Source organism: Suricata suricatta, chromosome 5, assembly GCF_006229205.1.
Source record: "Suricata suricatta isolate VVHF042 chromosome 5, meerkat_22Aug2017_6uvM2_HiC, whole genome shotgun sequence".
Lineage (NCBI taxonomy): Eukaryota > Metazoa > Chordata > Mammalia > Carnivora > Herpestidae > Suricata > Suricata suricatta.
In genome coordinates, this window is record NC_043704.1 from 11,039,848 (window position 1) to 11,050,055 (window position 10,208).

General features: G+C 42.2%; 1 long non-coding RNA gene across 1 annotated transcript; it reads left to right on the forward strand.

The window, feature by feature from the left end:
• Window positions 1–539: 539 nt before the first annotated feature.
• Window positions 540–9,919, forward strand: LOC115291509. Its single transcript, XR_003908494.1, has 3 exons — window positions 540–599; window positions 8,448–8,576; window positions 9,811–9,919. It is a non-coding gene; the product is annotated as an uncharacterized LOC115291509 (long non-coding RNA).
• Window positions 9,920–10,208: the final 289 nt, after the last annotated feature.

Here is a 10,208-nt window from a genome sequence, read left to right on the forward strand (position 1 = left end):
GACTTTAGTGTCTCCTCAGCCAGGGACCTGCAGTGCTGTGACCAGTTCCTGTGTGAGTTGTGTTTGGAGCCACACAGCCAGGGTATGGTGCTGAGGATGGGGAGGGTGGGGGAGGACAGGCAATAGCTGGTAAGCAGTTCGGTTTGGCTTAGAAGAAAGATTCTGGAAAATGTATTGGAGCCTCACCTTTGCCCACTGTTCCTGAAGAACAGATATTTCATGGTGTCAGGATGAAAACACAATTCAATAATTATGAATAATGATAGCAGAAAGGTGGCCACATGACATCACCATGCTTCCTTTCATTACTTATGGGTTAAATTTATTGGCCTCTGAGAGTTTTTGTTTTTCTGAAATGGACAAGAAGTTAAAAGACAGTCTTAATGGATTTTACTGTTTTATCTCTTGTAGATGTGTTGTTGGATGCAACACAACATATCTGTGCAGGGATTCAAGGAACAACCTCCTCCCAGGCTGCAGTATCAGAACTTCAGTCTCTCCTCCCCACTTAAAAAATATCAGTGAACAACATGATCCTTGCAACTGATTCCCTCTGTGGTCAGTAGGAAACAAAGATGAAAGCTCACAGCTGCAAAGAGGTGTGGGTTTGTTTCTCTGTTTTTAGTTACCCTCGCACTTACAATTTTGCTGCCCACCTTCCCCCTTACCATGATATGCTCAGTTCTTTGTATTTTACCTTTTAGATTCTATTTTTTTATTTTGATAATAAACTTGTTCTTTTGAGATTGTTGTAAAGTCCTAGGCAGTTGTAAGGAATAATAGAGATCCAGTGTTCCTTAACCCAGTTGTTTTCAGTGATAACATCTTACATAAGTATTGTAAAAATATCACCACCAGGAAATTGACACTGGTACACAGTCTGGCAGGTGTGCTGTCCCTACCTGTCCATCAATGATAGCATTTTCCAGAAGAGACATTACTTGGTGATCTCAGGTATCTCTGTATCCACAGAAAGGAAAGTATATGTTCCAAGGCTTTTTTTAAAAAAAGCATTTTGCTTTCTGTATCCAGAACCTGGCCTCTGTTGGCTCCAATCTACTAAGCAGCATAGAGATTTCACAAAGGAAGTAAAGAAAAAGCCATCCTGTTCTCATAGTGGCTCAGATGTTCTAGGTGCATGCAGTCCTCGCTTCGCCTGGCAGTGTGAGACCATAGTTGAAGACCATGCCAACTAAAGCCATGCAAACACACTTGCACTTAACAATCAAAGAGAAAAGTCACACAGAGAAAGGGAAGCATCTGTCTTCCAGAAGAAAGCTTTGAGATCTATTTAGCTTAAGAAATCATAGTATAAAGCAAACAACTTTTATTTGATGTCTGGCACTCCCTTCATGTTTGTTTCTCATACACAAAGCATTTTGCTGTGGTACATGAATGAGAAAATCTGGGTCTTGGATTTAAGTGTATGACTACTGGAAAGGATGGGACATAGAGAAGGCAGAGAGAGATAGTCAGAGAGAAGGATAAATGTAAAGGGAATTATCATAGAGGTTCAGAAAGGGACACTGTTAGAGAGTGACCAGCTCCTTGGTGAGCTTGTTCTAGAAAAAGAACTCATGTTGGAGGAAGATAGACATTTTTCTTAGGACTTATGTATTTTCCTATTCTTGACATTTTGTTTGTCTCGTAGATTCTGTTGTGGCAAGGAGGGATGGAGAGACGTTTGGCAGGAGGTCTGCGCCTCCCCTAAGCATTCAGGGGTAGGGGGGAGGAACATAGGGGATGAAGTGCCCCTGACAGGGGTTGTGGCTACAGGTGGAGGGGTGCAGCTATTGCAAAACTACAGCAGGGAAGGAATAAATGCCCTGGACTGGCTCCGCAACACTCTACCCTCAGTCTCCTGCTGGCACCTTCCATGCACACAGGCTAAGGGAAAGTTGGGGTTGTGTTGTGCTATATTTAAAAGAGGTTTGGGTCAGGTCCATTGTGGCAGTCATGTGGCTTTTCAGGCATAAGTAATTCATAAATACCTTCTTGATCTTAAAATAAACAAGCAAATGTCTCAACTATTCTTTCTAGAAGACTTTTACATTTTCCTTTTCTATATATAGCCTCCTCATATGACTACAAGCCATGAAATCCTTAGGAAATATCTACCTTCTCAGGCTGCTTGTTTCTCCCTATCACTTAGTATAGGCTCTTTACAAAGAAAAAAATTATTGACCTCTTCTTTTGGTCATATATTTTAATATAGGTTAGCACACTGAGCTGTCAGGCTTTTATCTCCTGAGACAGAGTTCAAACTCCTCCTAATCCTAATGTCCATATTTCTAAATTTCTAGGGCAGTTTCAAGCCCAAGCCAATCAGTGTTAGCAGAGAATAGTAACAGGGTTATACTTTGTGCAGAGCCTGATGGCTTTTTGGGTGGTGACCTCCGGTAGCATGAAAATGTTCATTTTGTTGATTCTTCTTTATTTTAAGTTTATTTGTTTGTTTTGAGAGAGAGAGAGAGAGAGAGAGAGAGAGAGAGAGAGAGAGCGAGTGCAAGCAAGCAAGCAAGCACACACAATCCCAAGCAGGCTCCACACTGAGAGTGTGGAGCCTGATGTGGGCTTGAGCCCATGGACAGTGAGATCATGACCTGAACCAAGTCAGATGCTCAACCAACTGAGCGACTCAGGTGCTGCAGTCTTTGTCATTTCTTCAGGTGCTTCTTTTCCTTATCTCCTGGAGCAGAGAATAGAAGTGAGCATACATTGTTCTGAGCCCTCGCTTGCATTTGAGGTAAAGAGGAGCCTCCTTACCCAAAGGAAACAGAATCTATGTGGTAGATGGGTGTGATGATTGAGTTTACGTGTCAGCTGGCTTGACTCTGGTGCACAGGTGTTTGGTCATACACTAGCTTGATGTTGCTGTGAAGATGTTTTCAGGTGTGAAGAATGCCTATAATCAGTTGACTTGAACAAAGCATATTACCTTCCATAATGTGAATGGACTTCATCCAGTCAACCAAAGGCCTTCAGAGCAGACTGAAGCTCCCCAAAGAAGAAAGAATTCTGTTTCTGGACTGCAATGTAGAAAAATTCAAGTGGCAATGCCAACTCTGACCTGAATCTCTTGCCTACCAGCTTGTCCTATGGATTTCTGGCTTGCCAATTCCAACAATTGTATAAGCCAAACTCTTTAAAATATCTTGTTGGCTCTGTTTCCCTGGAGAAACCTGACCAATACAGTGAGGGAAGGGTTTGGACAGCAGGGTCGACCCCCAGAGAGATCTGTCTGCCCAGTACGCACAAAGCACCAAGCATGACTGTCTGGAAGATTGTGCGGCTGTCAAATCAGGCTCCTGGTTACATTAAGGAGGTTCCCCCATCAGGTTCCTGGCAGGAAATCGATAGCACACTGCAGGGGTTCCCTGAAGAGACCTTGGGAGGTTCAGGACAGAGAATGAGATCTGTGGGAGATGCTCCCTTGACAGAGGCTGGGCGATGGGTAGAGGAGCACAGTCATCGGCAAAACTGAGGGTTGGCAGACAAGGTGTGGAAGGAACAAGTGCCCTGGTCTATGTCTCCTCCAACCCCAGTCTCCTACCAGGACCTGCCGTTGTCAGAGCCCGGGTGGCAGCCACAGGACAAGGAGAATCACTGGAAATGCTCGGTGGGCTGGCTGGTTGGGCACTGAACAGGGAAGCAAAGGGCAAAGAATGGATCTGGGGGAAGAAAGGGACCAACCATATCATGTGAAGCTCAGTCTCTGGAGAATTCATAATAACTTACTACTTTTAATACATTATCAGCTTGATCATACAGTTAAAGAAAAAGAAATAGGTTATTTTGGGGTGATGTAGTTATTCTACTCAGGGAGGCAAGAGATGGATATACGTATATATGCCATGATATGGTGGAGGAGGATTTTTAGCCTCCTTGAACTCTGGGGCTCAGGTGACCCCAAATCTTGACAACTTGGGATGGGGTCTCCTTGACTTAGATTCTGTTCCCCCATCTAAAAAGGTAGGCCTGGGATCCTGGGTGGCTCAGTCAGTTAAGCATCTAACTCTTGATTTTGGCTCAGGTCAGGATCTCACAGTTCATGAGATTGAAGCCCCTGCATGAGGTTCTGTGCTGACAGTGTGGTGCCTGCTTGGGATTCTCTCTTTGCCCCTCCTCTGCTTGTGTTCTCTCTCCAAATAAATACATACATAAACTTAAAAGATAAATGAAAAGCCAGTCCTCAGTTCATGCCCATCTTACATGGATGCACAATGCAAACAATTCCAGAGTCATGCCTTGGGATAAAGGTCTATCATCAGCAGGTCACCTCATGCATAGCTATTAGCCTCCAGTTTTCTGTGACCAGACAAGGGTTCAACCTTTTTGAGCATTTGATTATATGCTTATGGTTTTTGTTAGTAATAGCTTTTGAGGACTTGGGAGTAATTTAAAATGCTAGCTGCACGTGACTTGCTTTAAAGCAATTGAAATGGTAGCTTTTGAATAGAATGATTTGTTTAATTTATACTGAACACTGTACCCTTAGTGGGGTGCTAACAATCCTTAACTGTTTTATTGATTTTCTATTAAATTCTAGCACACCATCTGTGTGTATATGAACAAGCTCTTGAGTCAGGATGTGTTGGGTGCTTATGGAAAACTTACCTGATGCCAGAAAATGCGCTAAATCCTGGTTATGCAGAGATCACAGTCCCTGTGTCCTGGGCACACACTGATGGTCAGGGAGACAAAAACACAAATGGTAGCAGCAATGTGATCAGAACATCGTTAGAGGTATTCATAGAGGGGCAGTGTTTTACAAGACCCAAGTCCTGTGCGGGGGATGGGGACCCCTCAGCAGGAGTTGGTACTCATGTTACAGCCTGGACCTTGTCCTCAGTTCAAGGAAGGACCCCGATGCCTTCCAGGTAGGGAGGCAGCACAACAGTATTTTTATTGTACAAAGAAAAAAATGTGTGTGGAGGTGGATGGAGACTGGGCTGTGAGGGGGTGGGCCAGGAGTGAGGAGTCAGGCCTACAAGGAGATTGTTAGATCAAATCCAGAGAGAAATGCAAGAGGCTGGATGAAAGCTGTGTGGGGCATGGGAGAAAGGAGAGAGTATAAAGACATTTGTGAGATGTGATTGCAGAACTTTGCCAGAAGCATGACTATATGTCCAACTTAGTTGGCAAGACAGAATCACCAACACCAACAGTGAAACAGTGAAAGAGGAGAGAAGGGTGGCTGACAGGTCTACATGGTTGAGTTGCTTGTAGGGCATCCAGGTAGGGATGGCTGGAGGTGGGAGCAGGCAGACCCACAGGGCAGGACAAACTCATGGAAAAGATTTTACAGTTAACAGTATCATGGGGGAAGGGAGCATAGAATAATGGATGAAAGCATCAAGATCAAGTGTAGAGTGTGGGAAAGTAAGAGATTCCAAGATGAACATGCTATTATTCTCTGCACTTTTATAAGTGCTTGGAAGAGTTCGTTGTTAAAACAATAAAACTTAAAATTACAAAAAAGAACAGATGGAGGAATAAAAGACTTTCATAGATAAAGATGCAGTAGCTATGAGTCTGAATATTCATGAGTTCACGGAATGAGAAGGTTGGGGGAAATGGCAGCCTCTGGCCATAGGGGATAGAGATAAATAAAGATGTAAATTATTCAGCTCTATTTGGAAGTTAATGGGGCATTAGGGACTTTAGCCTGAGCAGCTTCATGGGTGGTGGTAGTGGGATTGGGAAATGAGAAGGAGGAGTGGAAGCAGAGACAGGTGTAAGCTATTCTTTCAAGAAATCTCACTTGGAAGAGAAGGAATGAGATAAGAAAAAAATGAGATAAGTAGCTAGGGAGGCAATTGGAGTGTAGGCAGGATATGACCAGGATGAGGGCAGGGTTAGAAAGGGGACAGTCTAGACCCTTGTGATGAAGCACCTGAGGAGGTGGAGATACAGGACTGGCAGAGCAGGGGAGCTCCGGGTGCAGAGGACATAAGCACAGAACCCCAGAGTTGCTGATGCAGAGGCAGAGCAGTGCCTCTTGAGGAAAGTCCCAGGTGTAATTTGCGGAAGGGTGCGGAGAAGCTCAAGGAATTGAGGTGTGCATATGAACCCTTAAAAATATCAAACAGAGCAACCAAAGTCTCCAGTGAATGTGGGGAGAGGAAGGAGGGTGGAAACAGTGGAGGGATGAGTGAGGCGGCAACACAGCCTGCAGGCTCAAGACTCAGAATACTTCCGAGACTGGGAAAGCCTGAAGCAAAGACACAACTAAGCCCCGCCTTGTCCATTTAGACAGCCCCTCGAAGCTGGTGGAAATGGAGGCTGGCAAACCCAGTAGGCCACCGGCACGGGGAGGAAGTGATAGGTAGGTACAGATTTCAGGTGAAAATTAGTGAATTAGTGAAAGCAGATTAAGGGAGCTCCTTTTTTGGCCCTGTTTTTCTCTAAAGTTGAGGGTTGCAGACAAGGGAGCCAGAGGGGCACCGGTGAAAAATATAGCAGATGGAGAAATTAGGATTTGTTATATCGCTGTTTTAAATATGGCTTACCCAGGATTACTGTTTCTTCATTGTGAAGAATTCTATATTTTATGACCCTCTTTTTTCACAAGGGCACAGGTGTCATTCTTATGAGCCTTACTCATGGTGAAGGTCTCACTAGCAGTAAAGCATATAAATTTTGAAAAGAGGAATGTAAATAGAATCATAATTCACAACCTTACTAATTTTGCACAGCTAACTGTACATCTGAAATGTCACTGTAATGTTCAAAATGCAGAACTTCCTATTCAAATGAGCATTTAAAAACATGTGAATTTAATTAACATAATTAAAATAATTCTATTTATATGTATAAATAAATATATATAATCTATTATATTATACTACACCACGCTATACCATATTATATTTCATATGGAAAGTTAAGGATAGCATTCCAGCCAAGTTTACTACAGTCACATTGATTGATGGATGTGTGTACATAGCTATATATCTATACTTATACCTATTTATCTATTTTTTACCTCTATTACCTCCATTGTTTCTACCCTAAATTGTGTAATCAAATATTCTGGGGTGACACCTTTAGGACTTAGCAAAGGTAAATTATTTTGAGTTCTGTAATTTTAAAATGGAAGTTTGGGTAAAAGTTCATTTGCAGATAGTTGAATGTAATAACTCAGCCAGAATTTTTACCCAAATTATACGACTCTGTTGCTGTGCAAAGACCTTGAAAGACAAAGAAATGACATAAATTTATGATATAATTTTCTAAATGACCAGCCTGCGCTTCTTTAAGAAATGCTATCTTCATTTGTAACTCTCAGGATACCCTGAAATTTATAATACAAATAAGATTTCTGTGGTATTGAGTCCGCAACCCACACATAACAGCCCAGTATATCTTCATTAACAAGAAACATTTCTATTGATTTCATTTTGCGATGTTTCATATTACATATAACAAATATGTATGGTCACCTAAATGAATTATTACAATCCAATTTGAAATGATTGCATAGGGTTATTGTATTATCTCTAGGATGCTTTAGTCTCTGGGTGTCAAAACTGTTTTTATTTAATGGAATAACATGGAAAAGTTAATCAGAGTAGGTTAACCTCTGTGGAGCTGAAGGTCACACGCATTTACTCTCAGTTGGAAATGGAGGAGCTCTTGGTTTTGAACTCTCACTGGCGGGAGGGGGGGAGGTGAAGGTGGGCGAGGGATTAGCCAAGAGTGATTTAGTGCCTGTGTTTCCTCACATCTCACTACTATCGGCTGGCTTATGGGGCTTTTCAATAACTGGATTTTTGATTAAAAAATTTCCTGCAAGGGAAATAAAATTAAACAGGCAATACAAACATAATAAAAAATCAATACTCCAGTTAACATTTCTATTATATGTTATTGAACGGCTCTGCTCCAGCCTCATTCAGCTTTGCATATACGTGAAACAGCTCAGAGTTTCTGACCAGGGTCAGGGTGAGGAAGACTTGCAAAGAAAGTTTTCTTGTTAAAATTTTATTTTCAAGATAAATGATGCTTCTTATGGGTCCTTTCACTTCAGAGCCAGGAACACAGAGGTAGAAACTTCCCTTTTGCTTCACTAACATCATATATTTGTTGAGAATAGCAAGTATACCAAGATGGGTGTTCACTGAGTATATCAAAACTCATTAGTGCACATCATGCTTTCTCTTTCAGAAGAGTCTCTGTGAGGTTGAGATTTTATCTTAGTGAATGCATTGGGATTTTTTTGTTTTGCTATAAAGGCACTTGCTTGCTCTTGTAGAACTCAGATGACTAGAGGTGGATGGCTAGAAAGACATCCAATTAGAGGCTGAGGGTAAACTATTACCCCTGAGTTAATTACTCTATAGTAGCTAAGGTCCTTTAAACTTCTGGTCAAAAGAGTCAACTGAGATCGTTGTGAAAGTCCCCCACTTCTACTCCAAAAATAACAATAACATTAAAATCCATAGGTGAATTAAAAAGCTGCAAAGGGAGATCTCCAGGTGAGAGAAACAGGAAGCCAGAGATGGAGCAGAAGGTGGCCTGGGGACTCTGGATGTGGGACTACCATGAGTCTTGGTTGCAGCGGTGTACTGCAGGTGAGTTCATGTGTCAACATCCTTGGTGGACGAGGTGAGACTGAACTCCAAGTAATAAGGACTGTCTTGTCATTGAAACAGGGATTAAAGTCTCAAACCACAAGTCCCAGATGAGGACTTTATGTTCTGGACCTTGAGTAGAAAGAGTCACTTGAGGGAAATCAGAAAGTACAAGCTGACACAGTGAGTGTGAGACTAAATGTACACAGCAGATCTCAAGCCAAGAAATCCCATTAAAAACAAGTCAATGATTCAGCACCCTTGTATTCTTTGGATAAATTCCTAGCAGTGGTGTTGCTGGGTTATAGGGTAATCCTATTTTTAATTTTTTGAGGAACCTCCACACTGTTTTCCAGAGCAGCTGCACCAGTTTGCATTCCCACCAACAGTGCAAGAAGGTTCCAATTTTTCCACATCCTCACCAACATCTGTTGTTTCCCAAGTTGCTAATTATAGCCACTCTGACCAATGTGAGATGGTATCTCAATGTGGTTTTGATTTGTATTTCCCTGATGATGAGTGATGTTGAGCATCTTTTCATGTGTCTGTTGGCCATCTAAATGTCTTCTTTGGAAAAGTGTCTATTCATGTCTTCCGCCCATTTTGAACTGGACTATTTGTTTTTCAGGTCTTGAGTTTGGTGAGTTCCTTATAGATTTTTGGATACTAATTCTTTATCTGATATGTCATTAGCAAATACCTTCTCCCACTCTGTTGGTTGCCTTTCAGTTTTGTTGATAGTTTCCTTTGCTGTGCAGAAGATTTTTATCTTGATGAGGTCCCAATAGTTCATTTTCTTGCTTTTATTTCCATTGACTTTGGAGATGTGCTTATAGCAGCACTATCAACAATAACCAAATTATGGAAAGAGCCCAAATGTCCATCATTGGATGAATGGGTAAAGAATTGTGGTCTATATATACAATGGAATACTACTTGGCAATGAGAAGTGTCGGGAGCTGCCAGAAGTACAAAGATCAACCGCCTGCAGGCAGGGCAGTGTCGGCCCCTCAGGCACTGTGCTAAAAACTTCAGTTTGGTTCTTCCTTTACCCTAGCTTTAATCTCTTGACCCCATCTCCTAGCAACCGACCTAGGTCAGCTGCCTTGTTTCCCCGCCTTGAACCCTTTATAAGGTTTGTATTCTCTCAATAAATGGGGGCTTGATCAGAAACTTTGTCTTGCCTCCATTCTCTGTGCTCCCTGCCCTACCCTATTCTCATTCCCTCCCTCAGGAACCTGCGCCAACCGACCAGCGGGCAGCTGGGGCCGGAACAGACAGAGAAGGAATGAAACCTTGCCATTTGCAACAACGTGGATGGAACTGGAGGGTATTATGCTAAATTAAATTAATTATTCAGACAAAGACAGGTATCATATGTTTTCACTTATATGTGGAACTTGAGAAACTTAACAGAAGACCATGAGTGAAGGGAAGGGGAAAAATAGCAAACTATAAAAGACTCTTAAATACAGAGAACAAACTGAGGTTTGATGGGGGTGGGAGAGAGCAAAATGGGTGACAGGCATTGAGGAGGGCATTTGTTGGGATGAGCACTGGGTGTGTTATGTTAGCAATGAATCATGGGAATCTACCCCAAAACCAAGAGCACACTGTATGCACTGCATATTA